Source organism: Salmo salar, unplaced genomic scaffold (genome assembly GCF_965601325.2).
Source record: "Salmo salar unplaced genomic scaffold, fSalSal1 ptg000293l, whole genome shotgun sequence".
Lineage (NCBI taxonomy): Eukaryota > Metazoa > Chordata > Actinopteri > Salmoniformes > Salmonidae > Salmo > Salmo salar.
This window is the reverse complement of record NW_027675346.1, coordinates 2,733,120-2,745,000: the sequence shown is the minus strand read 5'-3', so window position 1 is coordinate 2,745,000 and position 11,881 is coordinate 2,733,120. Positions and strand designations below refer to the sequence as shown.

General features: G+C 43.7%; 33 non-coding genes and 1 pseudogene across 33 annotated transcripts; all 34 read right to left on the bottom strand.

Annotated features, from left to right (window-relative positions):
• Position 1: 1 nt before the first annotated feature.
• On the bottom strand, positions 2-120 carry LOC145873988 (5S ribosomal RNA). Its single transcript, XR_014389623.1, has one exon. It is a non-coding gene; the product is annotated as a 5S ribosomal RNA (ribosomal RNA).
• A 409-nt stretch (positions 121-529) lies between these two features.
• LOC145873987 (5S ribosomal RNA) lies at positions 530-648 on the bottom strand. The gene has a single exon (XR_014389622.1). It is a non-coding gene; the product is annotated as a 5S ribosomal RNA (ribosomal RNA).
• Positions 649-787: 139 nt separating this feature from the next.
• LOC145873985 (5S ribosomal RNA) lies at positions 788-906 on the bottom strand. Its single transcript, XR_014389620.1, has one exon. It is a non-coding gene; the product is annotated as a 5S ribosomal RNA (ribosomal RNA).
• Positions 907-1,315: 409 nt separating this feature from the next.
• On the bottom strand, positions 1,316-1,434 carry LOC145869276 (5S ribosomal RNA). Its single transcript, XR_014385272.1, has one exon. It is a non-coding gene; the product is annotated as a 5S ribosomal RNA (ribosomal RNA).
• Positions 1,435-1,573: 139 nt separating this feature from the next.
• LOC145873984 (5S ribosomal RNA) lies at positions 1,574-1,692 on the bottom strand. Its single transcript, XR_014389619.1, has one exon. It is a non-coding gene; the product is annotated as a 5S ribosomal RNA (ribosomal RNA).
• A 139-nt stretch (positions 1,693-1,831) lies between these two features.
• Positions 1,832-1,950, bottom strand: LOC145868467 (5S ribosomal RNA). The gene has a single exon (XR_014384463.1). It is a non-coding gene; the product is annotated as a 5S ribosomal RNA (ribosomal RNA).
• A 139-nt stretch (positions 1,951-2,089) lies between these two features.
• Positions 2,090-2,208, bottom strand: LOC145873983 (5S ribosomal RNA). The gene has a single exon (XR_014389618.1). It is a non-coding gene; the product is annotated as a 5S ribosomal RNA (ribosomal RNA).
• Positions 2,209-2,617: 409 nt separating this feature from the next.
• LOC145873982 (5S ribosomal RNA) lies at positions 2,618-2,736 on the bottom strand. The gene has a single exon (XR_014389617.1). It is a non-coding gene; the product is annotated as a 5S ribosomal RNA (ribosomal RNA).
• A 139-nt stretch (positions 2,737-2,875) lies between these two features.
• Positions 2,876-2,984, bottom strand: LOC145870921 (uncharacterized; annotated as a pseudogene).
• A 139-nt stretch (positions 2,985-3,123) lies between these two features.
• LOC145873981 (5S ribosomal RNA) lies at positions 3,124-3,242 on the bottom strand. The gene has a single exon (XR_014389616.1). It is a non-coding gene; the product is annotated as a 5S ribosomal RNA (ribosomal RNA).
• A 409-nt stretch (positions 3,243-3,651) lies between these two features.
• On the bottom strand, positions 3,652-3,770 carry LOC145873979 (5S ribosomal RNA). Its single transcript, XR_014389614.1, has one exon. It is a non-coding gene; the product is annotated as a 5S ribosomal RNA (ribosomal RNA).
• A 139-nt stretch (positions 3,771-3,909) lies between these two features.
• On the bottom strand, positions 3,910-4,028 carry LOC145873978 (5S ribosomal RNA). Its single transcript, XR_014389613.1, has one exon. It is a non-coding gene; the product is annotated as a 5S ribosomal RNA (ribosomal RNA).
• A 409-nt stretch (positions 4,029-4,437) lies between these two features.
• LOC145869275 (5S ribosomal RNA) lies at positions 4,438-4,556 on the bottom strand. The gene has a single exon (XR_014385271.1). It is a non-coding gene; the product is annotated as a 5S ribosomal RNA (ribosomal RNA).
• Positions 4,557-4,695: 139 nt separating this feature from the next.
• LOC145873977 (5S ribosomal RNA) lies at positions 4,696-4,814 on the bottom strand. The gene has a single exon (XR_014389612.1). It is a non-coding gene; the product is annotated as a 5S ribosomal RNA (ribosomal RNA).
• Positions 4,815-5,223: 409 nt separating this feature from the next.
• On the bottom strand, positions 5,224-5,342 carry LOC145867873 (5S ribosomal RNA). Its single transcript, XR_014383866.1, has one exon. It is a non-coding gene; the product is annotated as a 5S ribosomal RNA (ribosomal RNA).
• A 139-nt stretch (positions 5,343-5,481) lies between these two features.
• Positions 5,482-5,600, bottom strand: LOC145873976 (5S ribosomal RNA). Its single transcript, XR_014389611.1, has one exon. It is a non-coding gene; the product is annotated as a 5S ribosomal RNA (ribosomal RNA).
• A 139-nt stretch (positions 5,601-5,739) lies between these two features.
• Positions 5,740-5,858, bottom strand: LOC145868466 (5S ribosomal RNA). The gene has a single exon (XR_014384462.1). It is a non-coding gene; the product is annotated as a 5S ribosomal RNA (ribosomal RNA).
• Positions 5,859-5,997: 139 nt separating this feature from the next.
• On the bottom strand, positions 5,998-6,116 carry LOC145875058 (5S ribosomal RNA). The gene has a single exon (XR_014390692.1). It is a non-coding gene; the product is annotated as a 5S ribosomal RNA (ribosomal RNA).
• Positions 6,117-6,525: 409 nt separating this feature from the next.
• Positions 6,526-6,644, bottom strand: LOC145867871 (5S ribosomal RNA). Its single transcript, XR_014383864.1, has one exon. It is a non-coding gene; the product is annotated as a 5S ribosomal RNA (ribosomal RNA).
• Positions 6,645-6,783: 139 nt separating this feature from the next.
• On the bottom strand, positions 6,784-6,902 carry LOC145873975 (5S ribosomal RNA). The gene has a single exon (XR_014389610.1). It is a non-coding gene; the product is annotated as a 5S ribosomal RNA (ribosomal RNA).
• A 139-nt stretch (positions 6,903-7,041) lies between these two features.
• LOC145868465 (5S ribosomal RNA) lies at positions 7,042-7,160 on the bottom strand. Its single transcript, XR_014384461.1, has one exon. It is a non-coding gene; the product is annotated as a 5S ribosomal RNA (ribosomal RNA).
• A 139-nt stretch (positions 7,161-7,299) lies between these two features.
• LOC145873974 (5S ribosomal RNA) lies at positions 7,300-7,418 on the bottom strand. The gene has a single exon (XR_014389609.1). It is a non-coding gene; the product is annotated as a 5S ribosomal RNA (ribosomal RNA).
• Positions 7,419-7,827: 409 nt separating this feature from the next.
• On the bottom strand, positions 7,828-7,946 carry LOC145875350 (5S ribosomal RNA). The gene has a single exon (XR_014390986.1). It is a non-coding gene; the product is annotated as a 5S ribosomal RNA (ribosomal RNA).
• A 139-nt stretch (positions 7,947-8,085) lies between these two features.
• LOC145875057 (5S ribosomal RNA) lies at positions 8,086-8,204 on the bottom strand. The gene has a single exon (XR_014390691.1). It is a non-coding gene; the product is annotated as a 5S ribosomal RNA (ribosomal RNA).
• Positions 8,205-8,613: 409 nt separating this feature from the next.
• On the bottom strand, positions 8,614-8,732 carry LOC145873973 (5S ribosomal RNA). Its single transcript, XR_014389608.1, has one exon. It is a non-coding gene; the product is annotated as a 5S ribosomal RNA (ribosomal RNA).
• Positions 8,733-8,871: 139 nt separating this feature from the next.
• On the bottom strand, positions 8,872-8,990 carry LOC145873972 (5S ribosomal RNA). The gene has a single exon (XR_014389607.1). It is a non-coding gene; the product is annotated as a 5S ribosomal RNA (ribosomal RNA).
• A 409-nt stretch (positions 8,991-9,399) lies between these two features.
• Positions 9,400-9,518, bottom strand: LOC145867870 (5S ribosomal RNA). Its single transcript, XR_014383863.1, has one exon. It is a non-coding gene; the product is annotated as a 5S ribosomal RNA (ribosomal RNA).
• A 139-nt stretch (positions 9,519-9,657) lies between these two features.
• Positions 9,658-9,776, bottom strand: LOC145873971 (5S ribosomal RNA). Its single transcript, XR_014389606.1, has one exon. It is a non-coding gene; the product is annotated as a 5S ribosomal RNA (ribosomal RNA).
• A 139-nt stretch (positions 9,777-9,915) lies between these two features.
• Positions 9,916-10,034, bottom strand: LOC145868464 (5S ribosomal RNA). The gene has a single exon (XR_014384460.1). It is a non-coding gene; the product is annotated as a 5S ribosomal RNA (ribosomal RNA).
• Positions 10,035-10,173: 139 nt separating this feature from the next.
• LOC145873970 (5S ribosomal RNA) lies at positions 10,174-10,292 on the bottom strand. Its single transcript, XR_014389605.1, has one exon. It is a non-coding gene; the product is annotated as a 5S ribosomal RNA (ribosomal RNA).
• A 409-nt stretch (positions 10,293-10,701) lies between these two features.
• LOC145873968 (5S ribosomal RNA) lies at positions 10,702-10,820 on the bottom strand. Its single transcript, XR_014389603.1, has one exon. It is a non-coding gene; the product is annotated as a 5S ribosomal RNA (ribosomal RNA).
• Positions 10,821-10,959: 139 nt separating this feature from the next.
• On the bottom strand, positions 10,960-11,078 carry LOC145875349 (5S ribosomal RNA). Its single transcript, XR_014390985.1, has one exon. It is a non-coding gene; the product is annotated as a 5S ribosomal RNA (ribosomal RNA).
• A 139-nt stretch (positions 11,079-11,217) lies between these two features.
• LOC145873967 (5S ribosomal RNA) lies at positions 11,218-11,336 on the bottom strand. The gene has a single exon (XR_014389602.1). It is a non-coding gene; the product is annotated as a 5S ribosomal RNA (ribosomal RNA).
• A 409-nt stretch (positions 11,337-11,745) lies between these two features.
• On the bottom strand, positions 11,746-11,864 carry LOC145873966 (5S ribosomal RNA). Its single transcript, XR_014389601.1, has one exon. It is a non-coding gene; the product is annotated as a 5S ribosomal RNA (ribosomal RNA).
• Between the last annotated feature and the right edge of the window lie 17 nt (positions 11,865-11,881).

Sequence of the window (11,881 nt, the reverse complement as noted above, 5' to 3'; positions counted from 1 at the left end):
ATGCTTACAGCACCTGGTATTCCCAGGCGGTCTCCCATCCAAGTACTAACCAGGCCCGACCCTGCTTAGCTTCCGAGATCAGACGAGATCGGGCGTACCCAGGCTGGTATGGCCGTAAGCGAGAAACGAACTCTTGCTACAACATATATAGTCAAAGTGAGTGTGATAAACAGACATTGCATTTTCACCAATTAGATAAGCAGCTTGAACTTTGTGTCACTGAAAAAGTAGAAGAAATTACAAACACTGTTCCCATCACTTTTTAGCACAGGTAGTTGGATAAAATACAAACTTTATTTCCTTTCATCATTTGAACAGGGCAAAGGAGCACAAAGCACACACAAGCTGCATTCAGCAACAATATTCTTGTTTGTCTTATAAATACAAGGCAGATGCTAATTGAAAACACAAGGAAATTTGATCCTATTAAAAAGGCAGGAAGCTGCATTTAGTCAATTCATCATTAAATGCTTACTACAAGGCAGTGTTGCTGATGAAATAGTGCAGGGGCACACCCTCGTGGACAAAATGCTTACAGCACCTGGTATTCCCAGGCGGTCTCCCATCCAAGTACTAACCAGGCCCGACCCTGCTTAGCTTCCGAGATCAGACGAGATCGGGCGTACCCAGGCTGGTATGGCCGTAAGCGAGAAACAATCTCTTGCTACAACATATATAGTCAAAGTGAATCTGATAAAACAGACATTTAGTCAATTCATCATTAAATGCTTAATACAAGGCAGTGTTGCTGATGAAATAGTGCAAGAGCACACCCTCGTGGACAAAATGCTTACAGCACCTGGTATTCCCAGGCGGTCTCCCATCCAAGTACTAACCAGGCCCGACCCTGCTTAGCTTCCGAGATCAGACGAGATCGGGCGTACCCAGGCTGGTATGGCCGTAAGCGAGAAACAATCTCTTGCTACAACATATATAGTCAAAGTGAGTGTGATAAACAGACATTGCATTTTCACCAATTAGATAAGCAGCTTGAACTTTGTGTCACTGAAAAAGTAGAAGAAATTACAAACACTGTTCCCATCACTTTTTAGCACAGGTAGTTGGATAAAATACAAACTTTATTTCCTTTCATCATTTGAACAGGGCAAAGGAGCACAAAGCACACACAAGCTGCATTCAGCAACAATATTCTTGTTTGTCTTATAAATACAAGGCAGATGCTAATTGAAAACACAAGGAAATTTGATCCTATTAAAAAGGCAGGAAGCTGCATTTAGTCAATTCATCATTAAATGCTTACTACAAGGCAGTGTTGCTGATGAAATAGTGCAGGGGCACACCCTCGTGGACAAAATGCTTACAGCACCTGGTATTCCCAGGCGGTCTCCCATCCAAGTGCTAACCAGGCCCGACCCTGCTTAGCTTCCGAGATCAGACGAGATCGGGCGTACCCAGGCTGGTATGGCCGTAAGCGAGAAACAATCTCTTGCTACAACATATATAGTCAAAGTGAATCTGATAAAACAGACATTTAGTCAATTCATCATTAAATGCTTAATACAAGGCAGTGTTGCTGATGAAATAGTGCAAGAGCACACCCTCGTGGACAAAATGCTTACAGCACCTGGTATTCCCAGGCGGTCTCCCATCCAAGTACTAACCAGGCCCGACCCTGCTTAGCTTCCGAGATCAGACGAGATCGGGCGTACCCAGGCTGGTATGGCCGTAAGCGAGAAACAATCTCTTGCTACAACATATATAGTCAAAGTGAGTCTGATAAAACAGACATTTAGTCAATTCATCATTAAATGCTTAATACAAGGCAGTGTTGCTGATGAAATAGTGCAAGAGCACACCCTCGTGGACAAAATGCTTACAGCACCTGGTATTCCCAGGCGGTCTCCCATCCAAGTACTAACCAGGCCTGACCCTGCTTAGCTTCCGAGATCAGACGAGATCGGGCGTACCCAGGCTGGTATGGCCGTAAGCGAGAAACAATCTCTTGCTACAACATATATAGTCAAAGTGAGTCTGATAAAACAGAAATTTAGTCAATTCATCATTAAATGCTTAATACAAGGCAGTGTTGCTGATGAAATAGTGCAAGAGCACACCCTCGTGGACAAAATGCTTACAGCACCTGGTATTCCCAGGCGGTCTCCCATCCAAGTACTAACCAGGCCCGACCCTGCTTAGCTTCCGAGATCAGACGAGATCGGGCGTACCCAGGCTGGTATGGCCGTAAGCGAGAAACGAACTCTTGCTACAACATATATAGTCAAAGTGAGTGTGATAAACAGACATTGCATTTTCACCAATTAGATAAGCAGCTTGAACTTTGTGTCACTGAAAAAGTAGAAGAAATTACAAACACTGTTCCCATCACTTTTTAGCACAGGTAGTTGGATAAAATACAAACTTTATTTCCTTTCATCATTTGAACAGGGCAAAGGAGCACAAAGCACACACAAGCTGCATTCAGCAACAATATTCTTGTTTGTCTTATAAATACAAGGCAGATGCTAATTGAAAACACAAGGAAATTTGATCCTATTAAAAAGGCAGGAAGCTGCATTTAGTCAATTCATCATTAAATGCTTACTACAAGGCAGTGTTGCTGATGAAATAGTGCAGGGGCACACCCTCGTGGACAAAATGCTTACAGCACCTGGTATTCCCAGGCGGTCTCCCATCCAAGTACTAACCAGGCCCGACCCTGCTTAGCTTCCGAGATCAGACGAGATCGGGCGTACCCAGGCTGGTATGGCCGTAAGCGAGAAACAATCTCTTGCTACAACATATATAGTCAAAGTGAATCTGATAAAACAGACATTTAGTCAATTCATCATTAAATGCTTAATACAAGGCAGTGTTGCTGATGAAATAGTGCAAGAGCACACCCTCGTGGACAAAATGCTTACAGCACCTGGTATTCCCAGGCGGTCTCCCATCCAAGTACTAACCAGGCCCGACCCTGCTTAGCTTCCGAGATCGGGCATACCCAGGCTGGTATGGCCGTAAGCGAGAAACAATCTCTTGCTACAACATATATAGTCAAAGTGAATCTGATAAAACAGACATTTAGTCAATTCATCATTAAATGCTTAATACAAGGCAGTGTTGCTGATGAAATAGTGCAAGAGCACACCCTCGTGGACAAAATGCTTACAGCACCTGGTATTCCCAGGCGGTCTCCCATCCAAGTACTAACCAGGCCCGACCCTGCTTAGCTTCCGAGATCAGACGAGATCGGGCGTACCCAGGCTGGTATGGCCGTAAGCGAGAAACGAACTCTTGCTACAACATATATAGTCAAAGTGAGTGTGATAAACAGACATTGCATTTTCACCAATTAGATAAGCAGCTTGAACTTTGTGTCACTGAAAAAGTAGAAGAAATTACAAACACTGTTCCCATCACTTTTTAGCACAGGTAGTTGGATAAAATACAAACTTTATTTCCTTTCATCATTTGAACAGGGCAAAGGAGCACAAAGCACACACAAGCTGCATTCAGCAACAATATTCTTGTTTGTCTTATAAATACAAGGCAGATGCTAATTGAAAACACAAGGAAATTTGATCCTATTAAAAAGGCAGGAAGCTGCATTTAGTCAATTCATCATTAAATGCTTACTACAAGGCAGTGTTGCTGATGAAATAGTGCAGGGGCACACCCTCGTGGACAAAATGCTTACAGCACCTGGTATTCCCAGGCGGTCTCCCATCCAAGTACTAACCAGGCCCGACCCTGCTTAGCTTCCGAGATCAGACGAGATCGGGCGTACCCAGGCTGGTATGGCCGTAAGCGAGAAACAATCTCTTGCTACAACATATATAGTCAAAGTGAATCTGATAAAACAGACATTTAGTCAATTCATCATTAAATGCTTAATACAAGGCAGTGTTGCTGATGAAATAGTGCAAGAGCACACCCTCGTGGACAAAATGCTTACAGCACCTGGTATTCCCAGGCGGTCTCCCATCCAAGTACTAACCAGGCCCGACCCTGCTTAGCTTCCGAGATCAGACGAGATCGGGCGTACCCAGGCTGGTATGGCCGTAAGCGAGAAACAATCTCTTGCTACAACATATATAGTCAAAGTGAGTGTGATAAACAGACATTGCATTTTCACCAATTAGATAAGCAGCTTGAACTTTGTGTCACTGAAAAAGTAGAAGAAATTACAAACACTGTTCCCATCACTTTTTAGCACAGGTAGTTGGATAAAATACAAACTTTATTTCCTTTCATCATTTGAACAGGGCAAAGGAGCACAAAGCACACACAAGCTGCATTCAGCAACAATATTCTTGTTTGTCTTATAAATACAAGGCAGATGCTAATTGAAAACACAAGGAAATTTGATCCTATTAAAAAGGCAGGAAGCTGCATTTAGTCAATTCATCATTAAATGCTTACTACAAGGCAGTGTTGCTGATGAAATAGTGCAGGGGCACACCCTCGTGGACAAAATGCTTACAGCACCTGGTATTCCCAGGCGGTCTCCCATCCAAGTGCTAACCAGGCCCGACCCTGCTTAGCTTCCGAGATCAGACGAGATCGGGCGTACCCAGGCTGGTATGGCCGTAAGCGAGAAACAATCTCTTGCTACAACATATATAGTCAAAGTGAATCTGATAAAACAGACATTTAGTCAATTCATCATTAAATGCTTAATACAAGGCAGTGTTGCTGATGAAATAGTGCAAGAGCACACCCTCGTGGACAAAATGCTTACAGCACCTGGTATTCCCAGGCGGTCTCCCATCCAAGTACTAACCAGGCCCGACCCTGCTTAGCTTCCGAGATCAGACGAGATCGGGCGTACCCAGGCTGGTATGGCCGTAAGCGAGAAACGAACTCTTGCTACAACATATATAGTCAAAGTGAGTGTGATAAACAGACATTGCATTTTCACCAATTAGATAAGCAGCTTGAACTTTGTGTCACTGAAAAAGTAGAAGAAATTACAAACACTGTTCCCATCACTTTTTAGCACAGGTAGTTGGATAAAATACAAACTTTATTTCCTTTCATCATTTGAACAGGGCAAAGGAGCACAAAGCACACACAAGCTGCATTCAGCAACAATATTCTTGTTTGTCTTATAAATACAAGGCAGATGCTAATTGAAAACACAAGGAAATTTGATCCTATTAAAAAGGCAGGAAGCTGCATTTAGTCAATTCATCATTAAATGCTTACTACAAGGCAGTGTTGCTGATGAAATAGTGCAGGGGCACACCCTCGTGGACAAAATGCTTACAGCACCTGGTATTCCCAGGCGGTCTCCCATCCAAGTACTAACCAGGCCCGACCCTGCTTAGCTTCCAAGATCAGACGAGATCGGGCGTACCCAGGCTGGTATGGCCGTAAGCGAGAAACAATCTCTTGCTACAACATATATAGTCAAAGTGAATCTGATAAAACAGACATTTAGTCAATTCATCATTAAATGCTTAATACAAGGCAGTGTTGCTGATGAAATAGTGCAAGAGCACACCCTCGTGGACAAAATGCTTACAGCACCTGGTATTCCCAGGCGGTCTCCCATCCAAGTACTAACCAGGCCCGACCCTGCTTAGCTTCCGAGATCAGACGAGATCGGGCGTACCCAGGCTGGTATGGCCGTAAGCGAGAAACAATCTCTTGCTACAACATATATAGTCAAAGTGAGTCTGATAAAACAGACATTTAGTCAATTCATCATTAAATGCTTAATACAAGGCAGTGTTGCTGATGAAATAGTGCAAGAGCACACCCTCGTGGACAAAATGCTTACAGCACCTGGTATTCCCAGGCGGTCTCCCATCCAAGTACTAACCAGGCCTGACCCTGCTTAGCTTCCGAGATCAGACGAGATCGGGCGTACCCAGGCTGGTATGGCCGTAAGCGAGAAACAATCTCTTGCTACAACATATATAGTCAAAGTGAGTCTGATAAAACAGAAATTTAGTCAATTCATCATTAAATGCTTAATACAAGGCAGTGTTGCTGATGAAATAGTGCAAGAGCACACCCTCGTGGACAAAATGCTTACAGCACCTGGTATTCCCAGGCGGTCTCCCATCCAAGTACTAACCAGGCCCGACCCTGCTTAGCTTCCGAGATCAGACGAGATCGGGCGTACCCAGGCTGGTATAGCCGTAAGCGAGAAACAATCTCTTGCTACAACATATATAGTCAAAGTGAGTGTGATAAACAGACATTGCATTTTCACCAATTAGATAAGCAGCTTGAACTTTGTGTCACTGAAAAAGTAGAAGAAATTACAAACACTGTTCCCATCACTTTTTAGCACAGGTAGTTGGATAAAATACAAACTTTATTTCCTTTCATCATTTGAACAGGGCAAAGGAGCACAAAGCACACACAAGCTGCATTCAGCAACAATATTCTTGTTTGTCTTATAAATACAAGGCAGATGCTAATTGAAAACACAAGGAAATTTGATCCTATTAAAAAGGCAGGAAGCTGCATTTAGTCAATTCATCATTAAATGCTTACTACAAGGCAGTGTTGCTGATGAAATAGTGCAGGGGCACACCCTCGTGGACAAAATGCTTACAGCACCTGGTATTCCCAGGCGGTCTCCCATCCAAGTACTAACCAGGCCCGACCCTGCTTAGCTTCCAAGATCAGACGAGATCGGGCGTACCCAGGCTGGTATGGCCGTAAGCGAGAAACAATCTCTTGCTACAACATATATAGTCAAAGTGAATCTGATAAAACAGACATTTAGTCAATTCATCATTAAATGCTTAATACAAGGCAGTGTTGCTGATGAAATAGTGCAAGAGCACACCCTCGTGGACAAAATGCTTACAGCACCTGGTATTCCCAGGCGGTCTCCCATCCAAGTACTAACCAGGCCCGACCCTGCTTAGCTTCCGAGATCAGACGAGATCGGGCGTACCCAGGCTGGTATGGCCGTAAGCGAGAAACAATCTCTTGCTACAACATATATAGTCAAAGTGAGTCTGATAAAACAGACATTTAGTCAATTCATCATTAAATGCTTAATACAAGGCAGTGTTGCTGATGAAATAGTGCAAGAGCACACCCTCGTGGACAAAATGCTTACAGCACCTGGTATTCCCAGGCGGTCTCCCATCCAAGTACTAACCAGGCCTGACCCTGCTTAGCTTCCGAGATCAGACGAGATCGGGCGTACCCAGGCTGGTATGGCCGTAAGCGAGAAACAATCTCTTGCTACAACATATATAGTCAAAGTGAGTCTGATAAAACAGAAATTTAGTCAATTCATCATTAAATGCTTAATACAAGGCAGTGTTGCTGATGAAATAGTGCAAGAGCACACCCTCGTGGACAAAATGCTTACAGCACCTGGTATTCCCAGGCGGTCTCCCATCCAAGTACTAACCAGGCCCGACCCTGCTTAGCTTCCGAGATCAGACGAGATCGGGCGTACCCAGGCTGGTATGGCCGTAAGCGAGAAACGAACTCTTGCTACAACATATATAGTCAAAGTGAGTGTGATAAACAGACATTGCATTTTCACCAATTAGATAAGCAGCTTGAACTTTGTGTCACTGAAAAAGTAGAAGAAATTACAAACACTGTTCCCATCACTTTTTAGCACACGTAGTTGGATAAAATACAAACTTTATTTCCTTTCATCATTTGAACAGGGCAAAGGAGCACAAAGCACACACAAGCTGCATTCAGCAACAATATTCTTGTTTGTCTTATAAATACAAGGCAGATGCTAATTGAAAACACAAGGAAATTTGATCCTATTAAAAAGGCAGGAAGCTGCATTTAGTCAATTCATCATTAAATGCTTACTACAAGGCAGTGTTGCTGATGAAATAGTGCAAGAGCACACCCTCGTGGACAAAATGCTTACAGCACCTGGTATTCCCAGGCGGTCTCCCATCCAAGTACTAACCAGGCCCGACCCTGCTTAGCTTCCGAGATCAGACGAGATCGGGCATACCCAGGCTGGTATGGCCGTAAGCGAGAAACAATCTCTTGCTACAACATATATAGTCAAAGTGAATCTGATAAAACAGACATTTAGTCAATTCATCATTAAATGCTTAATACAAGGCAGTGTTGCTGATGAAATAGTGCAAGAGCACACCCTCGTGGACAAAATGCTTACAGCACCTGGTATTCCCAGGCGGTCTCCCATCCAAGTACTAACCAGGCCCGACCCTGCTTAGCTTCCGAGATCAGACGAGATCGGGCGTACCCAGGCTGGTATAGCCGTAAGCGAGAAACAATCTCTTGCTACAACATATATAGTCAAAGTGAGTGTGATAAACAGACATTGCATTTTCACCAATTAGATAAGCAGCTTGAACTTTGTGTCACTGAAAAAGTAGAAGAAATTACAAACACTGTTCCCATCACTTTTTAGCACAGGTAGTTGGATAAAATACAAACTTTATTTCCTTTCATCATTTGAACAGGGCAAAGGAGCACAAAGCACACACAAGCTGCATTCAGCAACAATATTCTTGTTTGTCTTATAAATACAAGGCAGATGCTAATTGAAAACACAAGGAAATTTGATCCTATTAAAAAGGCAGGAAGCTGCATTTAGTCAATTCATCATTAAATGCTTACTACAAGGCAGTGTTGCTGATGAAATAGTGCAGGGGCACACCCTCGTGGACAAAATGCTTACAGCACCTGGTATTCCCAGGCGGTCTCCCATCCAAGTACTAACCAGGCCCGACCCTGCTTAGCTTCCGAGATCAGACGAGATCGGGCGTACCCAGGCTGGTATGGCCGTAAGCGAGAAACAATCTCTTGCTACAACATATATAGTCAAAGTGAATCTGATAAAACAGACATTTAGTCAATTCATCATTAAATGCTTAATACAAGGCAGTGTTGCTGATGAAATAGTGCAAGAGCACACCCTCGTGGACAAAATGCTTACAGCACCTGGTATTCCCAGGCGGTCTCCCATCCAAGTACTAACCAGGCCCGACCCTGCTTAGCTTCCGAGATCAGACGAGATCGGGCGTACCCAGGCTGGTATGGCCGTAAGCGAGAAACGAACTCTTGCTACAACATATATAGTCAAAGTGAGTGTGATAAACAGACATTGCATTTTCACCAATTAGATAAGCAGCTTGAACTTTGTGTCACTGAAAAAGTAGAAGAAATTACAAACACTGTTCCCATCACTTTTTAGCACAGGTAGTTGGATAAAATACAAACTTTATTTCCTTTCATCATTTGAACAGGGCAAAGGAGCACAAAGCACACACAAGCTGCATTCAGCAACAATATTCTTGTTTGTCTTATAAATACAAGGCAGATGCTAATTGAAAACACAAGGAAATTTGATCCTATTAAAAAGGCAGGAAGCTGCATTTAGTCAATTCATCATTAAATGCTTACTACAAGGCAGTGTTGCTGATGAAATAGTGCAGGGGCACACCCTCGTGGACAAAATGCTTACAGCACCTGGTATTCCCAGGCGGTCTCCCATCCAAGTACTAACCAGGCCCGACCCTGCTTAGCTTCCAAGATCAGACGAGATCGGGCGTACCCAGGCTGGTATGGCCGTAAGCGAGAAACAATCTCTTGCTACAACATATATAGTCAAAGTGAATCTGATAAAACAGACATTTAGTCAATTCATCATTAAATGCTTAATACAAGGCAGTGTTGCTGATGAAATAGTGCAAGAGCACACCCTCGTGGACAAAATGCTTACAGCACCTGGTATTCCCAGGCGGTCTCCCATCCAAGTACTAACCAGGCCCGACCCTGCTTAGCTTCCGAGATCAGACGAGATCGGGCGTACCCAGGCTGGTATGGCCGTAAGCGAGAAACAATCTCTTGCTACAACATATATAGTCAAAGTGAGTCTGATAAAACAGACATTTAGTCAATTCATCATTAAATGCTTAATACAAGGCAGTGTTGCTGATGAAATAGTGCAAGAGCACACCCTCGTGGACAAAATGCTTACAGCACCTGGTATTCCCAGGCGGTCTCCCATCCAAGTACTAACCAGGCCTGACCCTGCTTAGCTTCCGAGATCAGACGAGATCGGGCGTACCCAGGCTGGTATGGCCGTAAGCGAGAAACAATCTCTTGCTACAACATATATAGTCAAAGTGAGTCTGATAAAACAGAAATTTAGTCAATTCATCATTAAATGCTTAATACAAGGCAGTGTTGCTGATGAAATAGTGCAAGAGCACACCCTCGTGGACAAAATGCTTACAGCACCTGGTATTCCCAGGCGGTCTCCCATCCAAGTACTAACCAGGCCCGACCCTGCTTAGCTTCCGAGATCAGACGAGATCGGGCGTACCCAGGCTGGTATGGCCGTAAGCGAGAAACGAACTCTTGCTACAACATATATAGTCAAAGTGAGTGTGATAAACAGACATTGCATTTTCACCAATTAGATAAGCAGCTTGAACTTTGTGTCACTGAAAAAGTAGAAGAAATTACAAACACTGTTCCCATCACTTTTTAGCACACGTAGTTGGATAAAATACAAACTTTATTTCCTTTCATCATTTGAACAGGGCAAAGGAGCACAAAGCACACACAAGCTGCATTCAGCAACAATATTCTTGTTTGTCTTATAAATACAAGGCAGATGCTAATTGAAAACACAAGGAAATTTGATCCTATTAAAAAGGCAGGAAGCTGCATTTAGTCAATTCATCATTAAATGCTTACTACAAGGCAGTGTTGCTGATGAAATAGTGCAGGGGCACACCCTCGTGGACAAAATGCTTACAGCACCTGGTATTCCCAGGCGGTCTCCCATCCAAGTACTAACCAGGCCCGACCCTGCTTAGCTTCCGAGATCAGACGAGATCGGGCGTACCCAGGCTGGTATGGCCGTAAGCGAGAAACAATCTCTTGCTACAACATATATAGTCAAAGTGAATCTGATAAAACAGACATTTAGTCAATTCATCATTAAATGCTTAATACAAGGCAGTGTTGCTGATGAAATAGTGCAAGAGCACACCCTCGTGGACAAAATGCTTACAGCACCTGGTATTCCCAGGCGGTCTCCCATCCAAGTACTAACCAGGCCCGACCCTGCTTAGCTTCCGAGATCAGACGAGATCGGGCATACCCAGGCTGGTATGGCCGTAAGCGAGAAACAATCTCTTGCTACAACATATATAGTCAAAGTGAATCTGATAAAACAGACATTTAGTCAATTCATCATTAAATGCTTAATACAAGGCAGTGTTGCTGATGAAATAGTGCAAGAGCACACCCTCGTGGACAAAATGCTTACAGCACCTGGTATTCCCAGGCGGTCTCCCATCCAAGTACTAACCAGGCCCGACCCTGCTTAGCTTCCGAGATCAGACGAGATCGGGCGTACCCAGGCTGGTATGGCCGTAAGCGAGAAACGAACTCTTGCTACAACATATATAGTCAAAGTGAGTGTGATAAACAGACATTGCATTTTCACCAATTAGATAAGCAGCTTGAACTTTGTGTCACTGAAAAAGTAGAAGAAATTACAAACACTGTTCCCATCACTTTTTAGCACAGGTAGTTGGATAAAATACAAACTTTATTTCCTTTCATCATTTGAACAGGGCAAAGGAGCACAAAGCACACACAAGCTGCATTCAGCAACAATATTCTTGTTTGTCTTATAAATACAAGGCAGATGCTAATTGAAAACACAAGGAAATTTGATCCTATTAAAAAGGCAGGAAGCTGCATTTAGTCAATTCATCATTAAATGCTTACTACAAGGCAGTGTTGCTGATGAAATAGTGCAGGGGCACACCCTCGTGGACAAAATGCTTACAGCACCTGGTATTCCCAGGCGGTCTCCCATCCAAGTACTAACCAGGCCCGACCCTGCTTAGCTTCCGAGATCAGACGAGATCGGGCGTACCCAGGCTGGTATGGCCGTAAGCGAGAAACAATCTCTTGC